The sequence below is a fragment of the Panthera onca genome, chromosome C1 (assembly GCF_046562875.1).
Source record: "Panthera onca isolate mPanOnc1 chromosome C1, mPanOnc1 haplotype 2, whole genome shotgun sequence".
Lineage (NCBI taxonomy): Eukaryota > Metazoa > Chordata > Mammalia > Carnivora > Felidae > Panthera > Panthera onca.
The window spans coordinates 137,643,090-137,664,419 of record NC_138346.1 but is presented as its reverse complement, the minus strand read 5'-3'; the positions used below and the strand labels follow the sequence as shown (position 1 = coordinate 137,664,419).

The following is a 21,330-nucleotide window of genomic DNA, read 5'->3' as shown; positions in this document are numbered from 1 at the left end:
CAAATATATCTCCTTGTTTTTTTTCAGCTATACTGAAAAAAGACCAAGCCCATGCCTAATTTCCATGAAAAGGAATCAAGGGTTCTTGGAGAAATAGTTGATTCTAAGGCTGGTGTAGGAAATATATAAAATTCATCTGGTGCATCTGGTAGTGGCAGAAAGTATTGAAAACAAATGAACAAATAAATTCACAACAGTGAGGATATATCAAAGGGATAAAGGAGCCAATGAAAGAGTTATCAATGGCCAAAGCAGGAAAAAGTTGAGTTAAATAAATAAATAAATAAATAAATAAATAAATCAGATTATATCCCAAAGTATAAAATAAATACCCATGAGTCTGTGTTAAAAATACACAATTGAATACATAGTATTGGATTATATCCCAAAGTATAAAATAAATATCTATGTGTCCATACACTAAAAATAAAAAGTTAGATAAATTAATAAATAGTGGGAAAACAGACAACTCTCTCATACAGAGGAGTCCCAAATAATGTATGTAGATTCTCTGCCCTGTAGAAAATAGAATATAACTCTCCACTCCTTAAGTGTGTGCTTCACACTGTCACTTGCTTCCAAAAAAAGGCAGGGTGGAAAAGGGAAAAAAAAGTGCCTTGGCAGTGGAGAAACCTGACAAACACTACCTTAGGCCAAGCAATCAAGATTAATATTAACAGTGATAAGTCAAATTGATAGTATGTATCCTTGATATGATGTGATAAGAATGGCACTTCACCTCTGTGTGAACACCTCTGTGTTCTTCTTCCCTAAAACACATTACCCAGTCTAATCATGAGAAAAACGTCAGACAAATCACAATTGAGAGACTGTCTCCAAAATACCTAACAGGTAATCCTGAAAACTGTCAAAGTCATCAAAAACAAGGAATGTCTAAAAAACTATCAACCAAAAGTTACATCAGTAGACATGATGACTAAATGTCATGTGTGGTCCTGGATGGGATTCTGGGACAGAAAAAGGAGTTAAGAGAAAGATCAAGGAAACTGAATAAAGTATTGACTTTAATAATGAAAATTTACCAATATCGAATAATGAAATAATGAAAATTATACAATATTAATTGTGATAAATATAGCATACAAATTTAAGGATTAATAATACAGGAAACTGAGTATGGAGTATAGGGGATCTCTCCATAGTATTCTTACAACAATTTTTTAAATCTAAAACTGTTATAAAAGAAAAACTTTTATTTAAATTTAACCAATATTTCCAGAATTTTTAAATCATTTATTATTTTGAAATCTAGAATGATCAAATAATAAAAAAAAAAATTTTAATATCCTAGGGTTTTTTTTTTACAGGAGAATAAAGGAAAAATTATTTCAGAATGGTGGTTTACATGTAATAAAAGGTCTATAGCTGAACTTTTCTAGGTATTCACCATGTAGAATACAGAAAGGAAAGAAGGGTAGCTGCAGGATGAGATTAAGCATAAGAAAAGAAAGAGAATATCAAGATAAAGTGTAAGAAATTAGAAATAGTATACTGAAAACTGTATTGACTGGAATTTGGAATTTGTGATCTAGCTGTAACAAAGATTATGTCTATGACTTTGTATAAGAAGTGTTATTTCATGGGCCTGAGATTTCTTGGCACCATAGTCTTTATGTCAAAGGACTAATGAGTGAGTCAACTTAAATAGTACTAATAAGGCACTGAAGTAAATAGTAATGATTATAACATTAGCAGGAGCCACTGCTATTACATAAATATGTATTATATGCTGTCATATTACATGTATTCTTCCTTTTATTCTCATAAGTTTCCTTGTGAGAATGGAGGTGTTACTATTCCCATGTTTTGATGGCAAAACTTATGTTTATAAAATACCAAAGTCACACAGTTAGCAAATGCAGAGCCAAATGAGATCTGTCTGGCTTCCAAATCTGAGCACTTTTTATGATACTAGAAAGTCCATAAAAGTGTAAAGTATTAGGGCCCCAGATATGAGTCAGATGCATGATGTCAGCATTCACAGAGCAAGAGTGTGAGTAATCTAGTCTGGTGTATCATCTACAATACATTTCTCCTGGACTGGTAATGCGGTGTTTTTAGGATATCCATGTTGTGACATATTTATCTAATTTATATTTCGTACAGATAAATGTTAAATTTTATGTGCATTTTTGAACATTCTTCAACTAATGATGCCAAATTGGAGAAGGCAACCCAGAAGTGTACTCACTTGCTTACAGGATAAAGATTTATACTTTATCATTTGTTTATTTGCAAGTAGATAATTGAGAGGCTCTCGGTGTTAAATTGTTTGCACTCTGTTAAATGATTTGATGCTGATGGGCCCCAGATGTACTGAAAATATTCCCATACCACCGATGGCTTCCTCCATACACTCATTACTGCTTTAGCATGGCTGAACATATTTACAAATTTTAGGTCACCATCTGCAAAGATGTTATGTTGTGTCTATTTCAAATAAAAAGTGTACTCATCACATACTACAAATAATATGCTCTTTGAAAAATGTAAAAATAGTAGAGTATAATGATCATTACTGTATCTTTATGGTTAGAAGTTTCAGCCTGTGTCAGACAGACCTGCTGACAGTCTTAGAATTCTGTTTGTTAGTTGTTTGACTTTGAACAAATTACATAACTTCTCTGAGCCTCAGTTTTCTCATCTGCATAATAGGAAGAATAATACCTCTCCAGGTTGTCATAAGAATTACATCAAAGGGCCAGTTCTGAGCATATAGTAAGTGATTAATAAATGATTGGTGGTGTTAGAAAACCAGTATAGTAATTTTGCAAATGTTAGACAAATTTTGAATTTAATTTTAACTTCTCTGCAGACAATGTTTTCCATAAACTACTCACCTTTGAGATCACTCTATTTTTCCCAATGGGGAAAAAATGGATGTGGAAGTCAGGAATTGTATAGAAGTGATTTCTTACTAAATTTTTTCAACTCTCATTTAACATAACATGCTTAGTTAGCCAGAATATTGAATTTAACGTGTCACAGATATGAAAAAAAGTAAGAGAGAATCTACTCACTTGGGACCTTGGAAGTGATAAGAAGAGGAAATAGTGGGAATTACGGGTGGGGGTAGTTTTCTTTCACTCCCAGTTGGGACTCTGAGAAGGCCCAACTGCTTAGGAACAGACAACATGTAAACAAATCTGGTACAAAGCCTGAAGAACAACTTCCTGCTCAGCTTTTTTGAGCTGACATGGACTACTCAGTATAGATAAGACTTAGAAGGTCATCACTGCCTCTTCTTTTATTATTATTATTATTATTATTTTAATTTATTTTATTTTTTTAATTTACATCCAAGTTAGTTTGCATATAGTGCAACAAGATTTCAGGAGTAGATTCCTTAGTGCCCCTTACCATTTAGCCCATCCCCCCTCCCACAACCCCTCCAGTAACCCTCAGTTTATTCTCCACATTTATGAGTCTCTTCTGTTTTGTCCCCCTCCCTATTTTTATATTATTTTTGCTTCCCTTCCCTATATTCATCTGTTTTGTATCTTAAAGTCCTCATATGAGTGAAGTCATATTTGTCTTTCTCTGACTGACAAATTTAGCTTAGCATAATACTCTCTAGTTCCATCCACGTAGTTGCAAATGGCAAGATTTCATTTTTTTGATTGCCAAGTAATACTCCATTTTGTATAGATATAGATATAGATATAGATATAGATATAGATATACACAGATAGTGGTGTATATATAGATACACACACACACACACACATAGTGGTGTGTGTATATATATATATATATATATATATATATACACACACACACACATTAAGTGGTATATATATATATATATATATATATATATATATATATATATATATACATACCACATCTTCTTTATCCATTCATCCATCGATGGACATTTGGGCTGTTTCCATACTGTGGCTATTGTTGATAGTGCTGCTATAAACATTGGGTGCATGTGCCCCTTCGAAACAGCATACCTGTATCCCTTGGATAAATACCTAGTAGTGCAATTGCTGGGTCATAGGGTAGTTCTATTTTTAATTGTTTGAGGAACCTCCATACTGTTTTCCAGAGTAGCCGCACCAGTTTGCATTCCCACCAGCAGTGTAAAAGAGATCCTCTTTCTCTGCATCCTTTCCAACATCTGTTGTTGCCTTCGTTGTTAATGTTAGTCATTCTGACAGGTCTGAAGTGGTATCTCATTGTGGTTTCGCTTTGTATTTCCCTCATGATGAGTGACATTGAGCATTTTTTCTTGGGTCGGTTGGCCATCTGGATGTCTTCTTTGGAGAAGTGTCTATTCATGTCTTTTTCCCATTTCTTCACTGGATTATTTGTTTTTTGGGTTTTGAGTCTGATAAGTTATTTCTAGATTTTGGATACTAACCCTTTATCTGATATGTCGTTTGCAAATATCTTCTCCCATTCCATCGGCAGCCTTTTAGTTTTGCTCATTGTTTCCTTCGCTGTGCAGAAGCTTTTTATTTTGATGAGGTCCCAGTAGTTCATTTTTGCTTTTGTTTCCTTTGCCTCTGGAGACATGTTGAGTAAGAAGTTGCTGCGGCCAAGATCAAAGAGGTTTTTGCCTGCTTTCTCCTCGAAGATTTTGATGGCTTCCTGTCTTACATTTAGGTCTTTTATCCATTTTGAGTTTATTTTTGTGTATGATGTAAGAAAGTGGTCCAGGTTCATTCTTCTGCATGTCACTGTCCAGTTTTCCCGCACCACTTGCTGAAGAGACTCTTTATTCCATTGGATAGTCTTTCCTGCTTTGTCAAAGATTAGTTGGCCATACGTTTGTGGGACCATTTCTGGGTTCTCTATTCTATTCCATTGATCTGAGTATCTGTTCTTGTGCCAGTACCATACTATCTTGATGATTACAGCTTTGTAATACAGCTGGAAGTCCATGCCACTGCCTCTTCTGAGTTGAAAGTTAATGAGTATAGCCTGGGAAGAGGCCAGATGACCCTGAAGCAGAGTCTGAGATTATTGTATCTGATTAGGGGGCTCAATGGGAGATGAGACATAAAGATTCAGGTGGTCCAAGAGCTGCAGAAGGGCTGAATTAGTGCACCCAACTGAGGTAAGAGGTATCACAGCATCAGAAATGACAGACTTTTGTTATTAGTATCCATAAAATAATCAGCAACCAGGTAGACCAGAGAGACATCATACCTGAGACATGAAGATCCAGTGATACTGCCCTTGAAGTCTTCCTCTGCCTCATGTAGCCTGAGCCTCAACATTCTCCACTTGGAACCTGGATGCCTTCTGGAACAGGAGCTAGTAGAAGGGCAGAACACATAGAAACATGAGAAGCAAAGGCTTTTTTTTTTTCTAAGTTAAACTGAGCATTATCTAAAAGAACATCTTAATTCTCTAGATCAGACTAAATTTTAAAACAGATATAACCAAGTATTTTGGGGTTTTTTTCTCCTTCAATATCCAATATGTTGGGGCTTAGGAAGAAATTCAAATTAATGAGTCCTAAAATTAAGGTGCATTTTTTTTCTATACTTCTAGGTTGTAGTGTAAGGAAATCTGTGGCCCCATTCTTTTACTACTACTACTACTACTATTATTATTATTATTATTATTATTCCTACAACTCTAGCTAGGGTCATTGATACCCCCTACACCCTTTAACCAGCCCACCTCTGAGTGCAGTATTCAGAAATAATGATTGGTTTGCATTGAGAACCCTCTCTTTCACTCACACTGCTGTCTACCACATGTTTAGAATTTGTCCTTTCATAGCCTTTGGAAGTAGAATAGTTTTTTAATCTCAACAATCTCCAAAAATCTTTCTAGTTCAAAGTGGATCAAAGCCACAAGCTTGGTTTTCTTAGCACTGGGTACTAACCAGCTGAGCCAACTAGAACTGTAGGGAAGCCAGACAAATAAGCTAAGCAATCCATGAAGACTTTCAAATATCATTCTTGATGTTTCTAACTACTCTCCTCTTTAGGGATATTGAAAATTCCTGTCCTTTTCATGTACTTTTTCCTAGATTGTCAACAAGTAAACGAACAGTAGTAAAACAAACAAACATAAAAGGGCTTCCATGAATGGATAGTAAATTTTGAGCGTAGCATAAGAAGCCTCATTCACAGCTCTCACTCTGTATAGGGACATTGATATATTTAAAAAATGAGAGAGCAAGCAACCAATATGAAAAGTCCATCTAAGGGTTTTCATTAAAGGAAGTGGGAATAGTTAAAATTTCAGATTTTCACATGCCTGCTGGGCTGCTATCTGATTGTGTGGTTTGCATTTTAAACAGCCCAATACCTTCTATGCTTTTTTCAGTCATGTTTTGCATATGTGTCAGTGAAATAATCTGAATTTGACATCAAGAGACTTATCTGTATAGACTTATATAATGTCTAAAGTTTTTGGAAATCATTCGACCAAAAAAGAGCCATTTCAGCCTCTCAGATTCACATTGCTTCCACCTAAATGGAGTAGTGCTCTACTTAATTCAGTCAAGGAAGCTACAGAATACAAACACTGACTTCAGATTACTTCCACATTTTAATGTAACAATATAATATAATAGTATATAATAAAAAGTGTGTATGTATATTCTATAACATATATACTCTAAGGTACATAATAATAAATACTGTATAATATCATCATCATAATAGTGCACCTACTGTATTTAGGCTCTATTCTTGGCATATACAGGTAAATAAGGCATAGCCCCTGCTCTTGAGAATGTTATTGGAGAAAAGTTACCCAATGGAAGTTGGAACCAAAGTAGGCCTGTCAGGCAGGAGTTCAAGTCATGAAGGACATGCTGCCACAGGCAGTGTGGCAGCTGGGGATGAAATGTCCTAGTATTCATGTTAGGCTTCTCTTCTCCTGTTCAACATAAACAGTTTTACAGAGTACCAGAATCAGACCATGCTGTGATTGTAATAAATCAAGACAAAAACAAGACCATTGTCTAATCTTGTATATTCACAGACAAAACAAAATATTATCCCCACCACAGAAATACACCAAATATCCTATCCTGGCTAACGTGAGTGTCTACAGCTTTACTACCAATCAAAATTTTAGCTTCATTCCATTCTTCTCACCTTCTAGATAAGAGGTGTTAAGATACCTAATCATAGAATTGCCTCTGCTTCCTCTTAGCGTCCGATGCAGGATAAAGCCCCAGTTCCTCAAAGCCTCCCCCAAATCACCTAACTTCAGACAAATCCTAAAACAAGTCATTTCTAACTCTGTCTTATTGAGTCAATAATGCAACAAGTCAATAAACCCTACTCAGGTCAAATGCAGTGTGTCTCTGGCTAAAGGAAAATGACACCACTTTGCCTCTTTTTTTTTTTTAATTCATAGAAGTGTAGACTCATAAAAATTTGAGGCCATATAGTCTGAATTCAATTATGTATGTAAAAATTTTATAACATCCTTGGTATCTTATTATGTATCCTTTAATAAACATCTCTGCCATTAAAAACATATTTCACAAGGGATTCTCTTCATGTATTATTACATAAATAACTATAATTATTAGGAAATTATTACTTACATATTGAACCACAATTTACCATTCATTAACTCTATCAAGTCTTTGTTCTTATATTCATGCACAATGAAACAAATCTCTTTTCTATGTGACAGATTCCACTCTTTTAAGATAGCTATTATAGTCCCCATATTTTCTCATTTTCAGATTCAGTATCATTGGTATGTTAACAGTTCTTTTGACTATTGATTATTTCCTCTTATTACACACTCTATCCAGTCCCAGTCCTTCTCTGAACATACTTGTTTGCCACTGTTCTCTTAAGGAGTGTGGGCCATAATTGAGAACAATATTTCAGAGACTAATCATTGCATAGCCTCTGCCTTGGTTTGGATCTGTAGAATAAGATCAACCCAAAAGCACATTACATGGTCTAAGTGGTTTTACTACACTGTTGAATCCAATAGATGGATAGAATATATTCTGGAGCCGGACTACTTATTTTCTTATCCAGTCTCTGTGGTTTATCAGCTCTGTGGTACTGATCAGTTATTTTAAATTTAGGTGCTTCAGTTTTTCCATCAGTAACTGGGGACAAAAATGACACATTATAGGATGGTTTTGATGAGTAAATATAAGTAAACTAGTTACAAAAGAATTTTTCACTAAGTGCTATATAAGGGTTTTCTCTTACTATTTGATGTTATCTTTGAAATATATCTTTGTATCTATAATTTTGTCTATTCTGGGTTCATCTGTGCCTTTGAACTCTAAGTTTTTAAGTTTATAATTATCCTTATTAGATTTTTTTTTAGGTTTGACTCATAACTCTACCCTTTTGGGGACATTCTTTTTTTTTTAAGGTTTATTTATTTTTGAGACAGAAAGAGACAGATCATGAATGGAGAAGAGGCAGGGAGAGAGGGAGACAGAATCAGAAGCAGTCTCCAGGCTCTGAGCTGTCAGTACAGAGCCCGACGCGGGGCTCGAACACACAAACTATGAGATCATTACCCAAACCGAAGTCAGATGCTTAACTGACTGAGCCACCCAAGTGCCCCCACCCTTTGGGGGGATATTCTTTACCTTGAGCCTCTAACCTACTTTATTCAATATCCATCTCAGTTTTATGTCACCTAAAAATTAGATAAACTCTTCACTGAAGACAGTGAACATATATTTGAGTAGGAAAGAGGTGAGGACAGAGGTCATTAACATGTCCTTAGGCATCTCCCTCCAAATTAGTGGATTTATTAGCAATACTCTTTATAAATCATCATTACAGAAGTGATGAATCTACCCAATAGTACAACTACAAGCCAAAATTTCTTCATTTTTTTCAAATATATTTTAAGAAGTTCTATCAAATGAGTTTCTGACATCCTGATATAGTCTTTAATGTAATTCTGAGCCAATATCTAGAAATACCGTTATAAGTAATATATTTACCTGACATAACTTAATCAAAATATTCATGCTGTCACTTCTTTAAATCTTTTTAGATATATCATTTTATGATATTCTCTGTCACAATACCAAACTCACTGGCTCATAGGTGTCAACGACTTTATCCTGTGTTGTTTTGTTTTGTTTTGTTTTAATCAGGACAATATATACTAATCTTTATTATTCCTTATAGCTGCTATTTGACATAGCTTTTCATATATTATCAATACTGTTTTATCAATTTCATCTGAACTCAATAAAAAAGTTGATAAGCTCTTCATTGAATTCTGGGAACAAATGTTTGAACAGGAAAAGTTTGAGAACTGAGCACTTTGACTTTAACAGACCACAAACCCTTTGGGGATGGCCTTTCATATCTAAATTCAGTCATTCAAGTGTTCCAATTAATTAGGTTTTATCAGTAACTCTCAAACTTTTAATGGCGAGTCACACTAAGAAATATACTTTATATCGACCTCTGCTTCTCTTTTATACACACACACACACACACACACACACACACACACACACAGATCATCCTTTAATCTTTACTATATGATATTTTCTATTCTGTTCTAGAAAAGACTACACCCTAAACCCACCAAATTGATTTTACAGCTCACTAATAAACAAGCCACAATCCATGGTTAAAGAAACACTGCTCCTAAACATCATTTTTGCATCTTTTTCTGATTGAACCTACTATAACATTAACTATCCCTGTAAAACTGGTTTTCATTTCTTTCTGTCAAAATTGAATAACTATGCTGCAGTAACAGACAACTCCAAAATCTTACTGGCTCAAAACTGCAGTGGTTTATTTGTCAATCTTCATGTCCATGGCAGGCTTCTAAGGTATCCTCATGTAAGGGCCCAAACTGAGGGAGGTTACATCTCTGTGTTACTACTATTGCCAAGTAGGAAAAAGAAATATGGCAAAGTCATCAGCTATTTCTCTATGGTTCCCCTGGGAGTTGGCACTGTAGTCGTGTTCACTCCCATTTTATTTGCCAAAGCAAATCATGTGGACACTCTCAGATCGAAGAGGTCAGAAATATTTTAACTTACCATATGTCTAAATGGAAGAGAAATAGAAAAATCATGAACAGTGGTAATGACTACTGCAATCCTTGTGATAACCACTGAGTACAGATACTCAATTCAGTATATCTCTTCCATCCAATCAAGACATCAGACTTAAAGGCCAGGATATCCGAGTGATGCTCAGTGTTCTCAGTGGCCTTTGTCCCTGCCTTGTATGCTTTGCCTTCTCTGTTAACCCTCTTGGTCACCTCTGAAATAAGTGTTGAAAATTATAGCTTGGAGGTTGGAAAGTCAGTGGTCATTATATGTCAGATTCCCTTTTAATATAGCCTGATAGTCTTTTTGATAGTATGAATTCCTCAAAAAAAAAATGCTCCTTATTTATAACAGTAGATGTATATGCAAATGATCACATCCATTGTTCTGTTTTTTTAACATAATTATTATTATTTCTCCGTATTTTTTACTTTCTCCATGTCCCCACACCATGTGTCTCACTCTGTTTAAACACATAGTGATTTTTAATCTCTTTTCTCTAATCAATGTTTTTTTCTCCAATTAAAGGGATTTACCAGTTGCCAGTATTGTAATTGGGTCTTTGCTTTGAGATTAATTTAATTCATGGGTGTGAGAACCATATCCTTGATTTGATCCTCCTCACAAGGCTTAATTTTAATAGGCGTTTGTTACCCAAAAGCTTCCTCAGTTTTATCTGTTACCATGAGGGTTGAAAAGCACTTATCTTTCTAACCTTATGAAAATACTCGTCTGGGCTCCCTCTAACCCCTTTCATTCTTGCTTGCAAGCCAGCCAATGCTTTGTTGTGCTTATCTTGTTTTTGTAATGCCTTGTCAAATGCAACCATGATTAACTCTAACATACACTGACATGCTTTTCCAGTCTCTTCTCCCAAAACTCCCAAGTTCATTAGGTACTTGTTTACCTTTTAAATCATTGCAGCAACAGGTTTAATAAATAGTTTGTGACTTCATAACATGGGTCTCCAGCTTTCCAGCCTGCAATAATAGTTTACTTACTGACTGTCAACTGAACGGTAAGCAAAAACAATATTTGAGTACGGTTTAGGTTCATGTTATGGCACAGTTGTAGTGCTGGCAACCAGTATCTAAGCCATTCAGTGAAGGCCACATTAGGCCACATTACACCACAATGGTTTATTTTTTACTCATGCTGTGTGCTCATGTGGGTACTCTGGAGTCCCCAGCTCTCCATTTGTCCCTGTTCTCTTCCAAGTACCAGGGGAAAGGGGATCAATTCACCTCTGCACTTTTTAATTGCTGAGGTAGGAAACGGGAAACATGAAAAGTGTGTACTGGCTTGTAAAACTTTGGCCTAGAAGGTCACATTACAGCTTCTGATTTCAAGGACATAGGGACATGAAATCATAATATGTGCCCAGGAGGAAGACACATAAAATATTTGTGACTAGCATTAATGACTACCACTTTGTGTGCATGTTTCTAAATACACATGTGTATATGTGTGCAGTACACATATGTACTGCATATGTCTTCTCATTTAGTTCTTAAAATAATTGTGTAAGTTGCAAATCATTATCCATTTTTTTTACTGTGTGGAAACTTGAGACTTGGCAAAGGAGAAAGACATACTAGTAAGTGGCTGAGCCAAATATTGAAAGTGGGTTTGTTTATTTCCAGTGCAGGTGCTCTAAGTTACTTACATAGAGTGAGAAAAGCAAAATTAAATGTAGGACCATCAGACCCTGGCTCTCTTCTCTGCAAATACTTACTGCTTAAGTCCCTCAGGTGTGTGATGCTCTTAATGATTCTCTTCATTCGTTCCCAATATCTTCCCAAATGTTATTGCTCACCATCTCCTCTCCCAATAGAATATTAATGAGGTTAGACTGAAGCACTATAACAAATGGATTCCAAAATATTTCTCAATATAAGAGTTCATTTCTCATTCGTGTAGTAGTGCAAGTCTTTGTTCCTGTTTATCAAAATGGTTGTCCTCTAGATTTGATTTACGAGTCATACTAATACACTGTGGCCCTAGAGGACTTGGTGTCATCTGTATTCTGTGGTAGAAGCCTTAGCCAGAAGTTATATACCTCAATTCTGCTCATATCCGGTTGGCAAATATTAATCATATGGCCATATCCAGCTGTAGGGGAAGCTAGAAAATGTCGTCCTTAGCTGTGAAGCTGCTTCCTAGCTATGACTCTATAATTAAAGAAGAGGATAACAGATTTCTTGGACAGTTAACTCTAACACTCGCACATACATGGAAACACACACACACACACGTAAATACACACACATATACCCATACATTCCTGTCCCCTCAAAATCTATCTCTAGGGAAGGCCTATAGTCATCATTTATACCTTATTGTATGTTTCATTCAATGTCTCTTCTAAAAGGTTTTCCATGGAAAGTTCTTATCTTCCAATCTGAGATATATTGTATAAAATCTCTTCTAAATGGGGCCCCATGATCAAGAAATTTTGGAAGTGCTGGTTGAAAGAAAGAAAAACAGGTCTTTTTCTCGGGATTTTTTTTCCACAGTTTTTAGTGTGTTAATAGGAGTTACAAATCTTTAAGAAATGAATATTATATGTTGATTTTCCCCCAAAATAACTGACCACAAAAATTTTTGAAGACTTGCTTTTCTCATTTAGAGTTGGTAGGGTGCTGAGTGCACCCAGTTTTGGAAACACGGGTTTAGCAGAATTTAAAACTGTAGTGAGCTTAAATAAATCAGGATCTGGGTTGGTTCCCAGCCCTAAAATCATAACATATAGGGAGTTATTACTCCACCTATGTGTAAACTCGTCCTCTCTAAACTGGTGTCTGTTGTTTTGCAGTAGATCACTCTGGAAAGAAGTGCCCCAGAGCCCTGACTCTCTGAACTGCAGAATACCTTCTGCTCTGACAGATGGGGGCCTAACAAGCTGTTGTTGCCATCAATACAATGCAAATGTGAATTCTCTTTACAGCTTTGAACAGTGTTCTTTTATAGCACCAGAGGACTGGTCTTAGGCCCTCAGGAGTGCTACCAAAGGAGTAGATGTCCTCATTTCTGTGAAGTCTCCACCCCATTCTGTGCTCCCTGTCTGGAGCCAGATAATAAAAATAATCCCAAAAACAAACAAAAGATTTTGCTTGCTGGCCAAATTTCAGATCAATAGAGCAGTTGGGAAGGAGCCAAGATTCAGAAGCTTTCATGGTGAGAGAAGCTACAGATCATTAAAGACAAACAGAGCCATAAAACACCAACACAATTGGCACAACCAATCGCAGTGCTTTTGGCAGGCTGTGCACAGAGGCCACAGATTGAATATTCCTGGAAACTAGCACAGCCCTCTCCACAAACACTGTGGCTGAGGCCCTCTTAAGTCACCTGCAGGGGGGTGCTGGGGTCCACACAGGAAGCTCGCTTTGCCCCTCTGGATGATTGAGGTGTATGTTGCGTAGTGCTTGGGAGCTGTGTACTTGTCACAATCTGGCACTTCCATAAACACAGAATCCTAAGGTTCTTTTCAAACTTTTCATGCCTGGAAAGAGTTGGCAAATAAGTTTAATATCCTGAAGGAGTGGTTAGAAATCATAGCTTAAAGCCAATGCTAGTCTTTAACACATGTTATTTTCAATTTGCTGGAAAATGGCAGTCTCCACTCATAGGTTATTTCTCATTTGTCAAAATAAATGTATGAATGCATTTGTAGATGAATGAGTAAAATCTATTCTGAGCTTGAACTTTAGAGTGTAGAGGGATAGATTGAAAATCTGTGTCCATTAGGGCTCAACCAGACTTGTCTGCTTGGTATCCCTTACTTTAAGAAAACATTAAATTTTAAAATTAATTATTAACATAACCAAAAAAAGGTGGAAGTTGCTTACAGACAGACTGTTTTCTTCACAAGAGATTTTTTTAATGTAATTTATTGTCAAATTGGCTTATATACAGTACCCATTGCTCATTCCAACAGCTGCCCTCCTCAGTGCCCATCACCCATTTTCCTTCTCTCCCATCCCCTGTCTACCCTCAGTTTGTTTTCTGTATTTAAGAGTCTCTTGTGGTTTGCCTTCCTCCCTCTCTGTTTGTCTTTACAAGAGATCTACCACAAATTTACTTTTAAAAAAAAAATTGAGGTTCAATTTACGTAGAGCAAACATGCAGATCTTAAGTGACCAATTTGACAAGTTTTGTCAAGTGTGTATATGTACATAGTCAATGCAAAAGTCAATATACAGTACTTAACCCCTTATCTCTAGGGGATATGTTCCAAGACATCAGGTAGATGCCTGAAGCTGCAAATAAAACTGAACCGTGTGCATACTGTTTTTTTTCAATGCATACTTATTTATGATAAAGTTTAATTTATAAATTAGGTACAGTGAGATATTAGCAACAGTAAGTAATAATAAAATAAAACAATTATAACAATATACTGTAATAAAAGTTATGAGAAGGTGGTCTCTCTCTCTCAAAATAATTTTATACAATACTCATCCTTCCTGTGATGATGCGAGATGATAAAATGTCTATGAGATGAGGTGAAGTGAGGTGAATGAGGTAGACATTGTGATGAAGCATTAGGCTACTATTGACCTTCTGATGATTTACCAGAAGGAGGCTCATCTGTTTCCAGACTGTGGGTAACTGAAACTGCAAAAAGCGAAACCATGGATAAGGGGGGACTACTGTATAGCCACTTCCATCATCCCAGAAAGTTTCTTCATGTCCCTTTTTAGTCACTTCACCCCCACCTACCGCAGGCAGTCGCCATTCTGTTTTCTATCCCTGTCTGTTCTGACCTTCATATATTAAAATCATACAACATGTAATCTTTCATGTCTAGCTTCTTTAGTTCTTCAGTTTTGTGAAGCTCATTAATCTTACTGAGTGTTATCAGTATTTCCTTCTTTTTTTATTATTGTGTAGTATTCTGGTGTATGAATATAGCTTCCACTGATGGACATTTATTTCCTGGTTTGGTTTATTATAAATAAATTTGTTAAAGTATTATTCTTTATTGATATATAATCAACATATATTGTATTAGTTTCAGATGTGCAGCATAATGATTTAATATTTGTCTATATTGTGAAATGATTACCACATAAGTTTAGTTAACTGCCATCACCACACAATTTTTTCTTCTGATGAGAACTTTTAAAAACATTCTTATCCAAATGTTCTTGTGAACATATGTTATTGCTCTTAGATAAAAACCGAGAAGTGGAATTTCTTCCTTAGAGTGTAGTTGTGTGTTTAATTTTCGAAGAAACTGCCAAATAGTTTTCCATAGTTGTTGGATGTATTAGAGTACATGTTCATCCATAATCTCACCAATATTTCCAGTGTCAGTTCTAACATTTCCAGCAAGTGTGAAGTGTATCTCATCATGGTTTTAATATACAATTTTCTGACAGATAATGATGTTGAATATGTTTTTTATGTGCTTATTGGCCATTCGTATATGTTCTTTATACTGTAGAGTTATTTTTTAAAAGACTTCTATGAGAAATCATTTTAGTATCTCCAGCACACAGGAGGTACTCAATAAATGCTCACTGAATTGGGGTACCTGGGTAGCTCAGTCACTTACTAATCTGACTCTAGATTTTGGCTTAGGTCACAGTTCATGGGGTGAGTCCCATATTGGGCTCTGTGCTGATAGCATCGAGCCTGACTAAGATGATCTCTCTCTCCCTCTCTGTCTGCCCCTCCCCCGCTCACACCTGCTCTCTCTCAAAATAAATACATAAACATTAAAAAAATAAAAAATGTTCACTGAATTAAATAGAAAACTAGCATTTTCAAAATGCAATATGATTTTGAAATTTATTTGGTTAAATATTTATCCATATATAAGCTGAGACATATTTATGAGTGAGTTTAGCAATAGGTGTGCTTTCTGCCATTCATGCCCTGTCAGAATGGGTTTACTCAGTATCTTGATTTGTCCAAGTAACATAAGGCACAAACAAATCCATATTTATGACTCATAACGAAATCTCTGAGTGGGGCAATGGAGTAGTCAATACTAGATATTCAACACAGAGTAAAGGAGAAAGAGACTGAACTTAACCATGAAAGGTCTAAATCCAAGCCCACGCTCTGCAGTTTGCTAGCTGTGTGAATCATTCAACCCTTCTGAGTCCCAGCTAATCATCTGTATAATGGGTATAAAAATACCATCACCCTCAGAGATCTACTGATGAGAAATCAATTGCACAAATGTGAAGAAAGATAATCCTGGGTTTGCATAGGAAAAAGGGTGTCCTTAGACACAATGTATGTAAAGAATTCCTGCGTTCATCTGACTATATAGATCCCTGGACAGCTAAAAGACTGAGAGGCTCCAAAATTATATAAAGTGTCTCAAATAGTGCCAGACTTTTAAAAACAGACTGTGAAGATTATTTACTACCTATATAATGATAAGATTATATTAGGTCTTCAGGTACAGGTCTTGGGTGAATGAAACAAGATTATTTAATTAAAAGCAAACATCTCCCAAACTAACAAAGCCTATAGAAAACTTGTAGTAATTAGTACACAAACCATATATATAATGAAGACCATTCAAACAAACAAAAATAATACAAACATACACTTACTGTAATTACAGTCACTGATTCAAGTCTTGTTTTTATATGAATAGTAACATTCTCTTGAATCAACATTTAAAAAAATCTTTTCATGAAAATGATACACAAACTTGCTTCACAGGTTGGAAAAAGATGTTGATACTAATAAATTTCCAGTGTTATTGTTGCAAAGCATATATCCACATTTCAGCATCAATCTTAAAATAAAGCCTCTTCTTATAATTCTGTCTAAATACTTTTCCTACACTTATATAACAAATTAAGAATATAATAATGAGAAGACAAAATGTTGATAATTTACTTACTGAAGGCAAATTTATATCAGTCACAATTTTAAAAAATTTTTTAATGTTTATTTTTGAGAGAGACAGAGCATGAGCAGGGGAGGGGCAGAGAGAGAGGGAGACACAGAATCTGAAGCAGGCCCCAGGCTCTGAGCTGTCAGCACAGAGCCCGATGCGGGGCTCGAACTTGTGAAGTGCAAGATCATGACCTGAGCTGAAGTCAGACACTTAACTGATGGAGCCACCCAGGGACCCTTATATCAATCACAATTTTGACTTAACATTTTGATCATTTCAGTATTACCACCAATGTTCTTCAAATTATGAAAGTTTATTCTTTTAATAAATGCATTAGGATGCAGTTCTGAACTGTATTTTGTTTTTGTGAGGAGATGGAGGTAAAATTTGTTTTTCATATTTTTTTGTTTATGTAAATAACAAAAGCCATAGCAAAAGTGATTTAATTATATTATATTCAGAATTTAACTATACACACACACACACACACACACACACACACACACACACCCCTAGTTAAAATTTACTCTATCATAATTTCTGTTTCTTTAAGATATGTCTCTAGATGTTTCTATTTTTGTTTTGTTTTTTTTTTACTCTAAGAGATAATCTTTTAGCTAAAACATAGTCATAAGTCTGACTGCAAATAAAACAAAATTGTGTGTGTGTGTGTGTGTGTGTGCATTTTCACTTATTATAAAGAACTAAAAGACAATTGGAGAGAAAAAAATCAAATAGTTGTCTCTGTTCTGAAAGTAAATGCAATATGACTAAGAAATTGATGTAATTTAATGATAAGTTTGAATTCTCATTGTGTATCTGATATTCAGGGAATTCTGTTCATGGTTTATAGAATGTTTTAGGTGGCTTATGTTCTCTCTGCAATTGTGGTATTGCTGAAAAAGATACTTATTGATACTTGGAAATCAAATCCATATTTCCATATTTTACATTCATTAGGTGGATTAAAGAACTCCAGTGAGGGGAGCCTGGGTGGCTTGGTCAGTTAAGCGTCCGACTTTGGCTCAGGTCATGATCTCACGGTCCGTGAGTTCGAGCCCCGCGTCGGGCTCTGTGCTGACAGCTCAGAGCCTGGAGCCTGTTTCAGATTCTGTGTCTCCCTCTCTCTCTGCACCTCCCCTGTTCATGCTCTGTCTCTCTCTGTCTCAAAAATAAATAAATTTTTTAAAAAATTTATTAAAAAAAAAGAACTCCAGCGAATTCTGTCAAAAATCATGTCAGTCTTTTATAATCCAAATTCTTTCTCCCTAATTTATCAAGTTTAGAAACTTGAGTTCTTATAAAATTCTTATAAAGTGAGTGCTAACTCTACATCTTCCCTCCTCCATAGTGTCTAATAAGCTATAATTTGTATTATTGTGGTATGCAACACCGTGTAATTTTCGTATTGCCCAAGCAATAAATAATATCCATTAGCTGCTGTATACATTTGTTCCTATTCCTCTAAAATTGGATTTGTTTCTTGTATTCAGGGAGGAAGGGCCAGAGTAGTATAATTAGCATAGGTTTGGAGGAAAATTATATTTGTTTAAGCCATATGTAATCTTATTGACATGTTTCATAACATATAGGAAACATAATTTGAAAATTTAGTCAGAAAGGATTCTCAACATCCAAATGTAGCCCAGAATTAGAGAATTAGTAGTAGAAGGCAAAAGGAGGCCTCCATGATTTTCACTGAATCCCCTTTAATAGGAATATTCTCAGTAACTCAGGGGAAAGGGGAAGGAAGTAATTTATGGGACAGGCAGAGGGGATGGGAAAGATATTACAAGTTAGAAATCCAAATATCCTGGCGTGCCTGGGTGGCTCAGTCAGTTAAGCGTCCAACTCTTGATTTCAGCTCAGGTCCTGATTACATGGTTCATGAGTTTGAGCCCCATGTAGGGCCCTGTGCTAACAGTGTGGAGCCTACTTGGGATTCTCTCTCTCCCTCTCTCTCTCTGCCCCTTGCCCTCTTGAAAGAAAGAAAGAAAGAAAGAAAGAAAGAAAGAAAGAAAGAAAGGAGGGAGGGAAGGAGGGAGGAAGGAAGGAAGGAAGGGAAGGAAGAAAAAGAAGGAAATAAAGAAAGAAAAAGAAAGAAAGAAAGAAAGAAAGAAAGAAAGAAAGAAAGAAAGAAAGAAAAGAAATCCAAATATCCTGAGGTGGTTTAGGCTGAGTTAATCTATCCTCTTGAGGATGATTGCTTACCCAAGTGAGGAACAGAAATATATAAATAAGTAATTAACACTTGCATCTTAATTAACACCTGTGTGTATAGACTGAAAGAAATAAGGCTGGAAGCAATGCAAAGGGCCCGGACAATAGCCTGGGGTCAAAGAAAGAGGTCAGGGTTTCTTAAAACACAAATCCATTGTGGTACTCAACCAGGTTGTCAACAGGAATCCAGAGAAGCAAATACAGATAAAAAACAATAGATACCCAGAAGCTTGAGCTTCTACTCAGCTCCACTCTGGGAGCAGAGGCAGACAATAGGTAGACGTCCATGCAGGCTGGCTGGCCAGTCTGTAGGGTAAAGCCATGAAGAATTGGATACTAAGCCTGAATTATGTACCAGTTAGGCTACAAGTCAGGTATGTCTGACCCTACTTCCAGGCTAGTTTCCTAAACATGTGAACACTACCTTCAGCTCAAGATTCCTGTAAAAAGCTGTTCCTAGTTATCCAAAAGTATTTCTCTAGCTTTGGCATTTATCTCTGCCTTAACTTTCCATACACCCACTCTGTGATAATCAGAATTTGGCTTTGTCCTTTGATTTTTCTCCTTTGCTTTGCCTTAATTTAGATTTGGTTACTCAGCTCCAGCCTATTTCATCACTGACTCAGAATTCCTAGAGGGTGCTTTCTCTTGTCCCTAACTCTATGCCAAGAAACTGTACCAAAGTATTACCCATTATGCTCAGATCTATTACTGAATACCACCAGTCCACCCAAGATTCTTTGTTGTTGTTGAAATATACAATGTTACATTAGTTTCAGGTGTAGGACATGGTGATTTGACAACTCTATATGTTGTGCTATGCTCACTACAAATGCAGCTACCGTCTATCACCATACAATACTATTACAATACCACTGTCTGTTTTCTCCATGCTGTAACTTTCATCCCTGTAACTTATACATTCTACAACTGTAAGCCTGTACCTTCCACTCTCTCTCACCCATTTTGCCCATCTGACAACTATCAGTTTGCTTTTTGGTATTAAGAGTCTGTTTCTGCTTTTTGAAAAAGTTTGATTTGTTTATTTGTTTTGTTTTTTAGCTTATACATATATGCGAATCATATGGTAATTGTCTGTCTGCCTTATTTTACTTAGCATAATATTCCCTAGGTCCATAGTTGTCACAAATGGCAATATCTCACTATTTTTTTTAACTAATTTATTTTTTATTGGGGCGGGGAGGCAGAGAGAGTGAGGGAGAGAGAATCCCAGGCTGTGCTAACAGCACAGAGCCCGACACAGGGCTCTATGTGACGAATTGTGAGATCATGACCTGAGCCAAGATCAAGAGTCGGACACTTAATCAACTGAGCCAACTTGGTGCCCTCATTATTTTTTTTTATAGCTGACTAATATTCCATTATATATATACCTACCACATCTTCCTTATCCATTCTTCTATCAGTAGACACTTAGGTTGCTTCCACATCTTGGCCACTGTAAATAATCCATCTAGTTTTTTATTTAAGAAAGGAAGTTGAGGGGCGCCGGGGTGGCTCAGTCGGTTGAACATCCGACTTCGGCCCAGGTCATGATCTCACGGTTCGTGAGTTCGAGGCCTGCATCGGGCTCTGTGCTGACAGCTCAGGGCCTGGAGCCTGCTTCGGATTCTATCTCCCTCTCTCTCTGCCCCTCCCCTGCTCACACCCTGTCTCTCTCTCAAAATAAGTAAAGATTTAAAAACTATTTTTTTTAAAGGAAGGAAATTGATTATGGATTTGCTAACTTGGTTAGAACTGGCCTGGTTAAGATTGAATCTAAAGAGTAAATATATCAGCTAAATACCAAGAAAAACTTCAAAAATAAACGATGAGAATTTTTGTGGTACAGAGTTTTATACACATTATTTAATTTAATCCTTGTAACAGTACCATAGGAATTATTATGTCTGTTTTGCAAGTGTGAAAATTTAAGCTCAGAGAAAATAAGTAGTTGAATGTAGGTTGTAAAACTGCTAAGTTGTGAAGCTGGCTATAAAATCCAGGGTTTCAATTATAAGATGACTAAGTTCTGGAGATCTTATGTACAACATGGTGGTTACAGTTAATAATTGTATACAAGAAAGTAGCTAAGAATATAGATATTAAGTGCTTTCAGCACACACACACAAAAGATAACCATTATGGATGTGTTAATTAGCTTGATTATGGTAATCACTTAACAGCATATACATGTATCAAATCATTACATTATGAATCAAAT

General features: G+C 36.0%; 1 protein-coding gene and 1 long non-coding RNA gene across 3 annotated transcripts in view; one reads left to right on the top strand and one right to left on the bottom strand.

Moving 5' to 3' along the window:
• LOC132671398 (uncharacterized) overlaps nt 1–11,012 on the bottom strand; it is a 55,274-nt gene extending 44,262 nt beyond the window's left edge. For both annotated transcript variants that reach the window (XR_009607087.2, XR_009607086.2), the window contains exons 1-2: nt 10,923–11,012; nt 5,182–5,289 (exon numbers count right to left, since the gene is read on the bottom strand). This is a non-coding gene — a long non-coding RNA (uncharacterized LOC132671398). The remainder of the gene's footprint in view (nt 1–5,181; nt 5,290–10,922) is intronic.
• Nucleotides 1–21,330, top strand: part of LOC132670902 (uncharacterized) — a 500,514-nt gene that overhangs the window by 387,781 nt on the left and 91,403 nt on the right. The gene's annotated exons all lie outside the window — the stretch shown is intronic.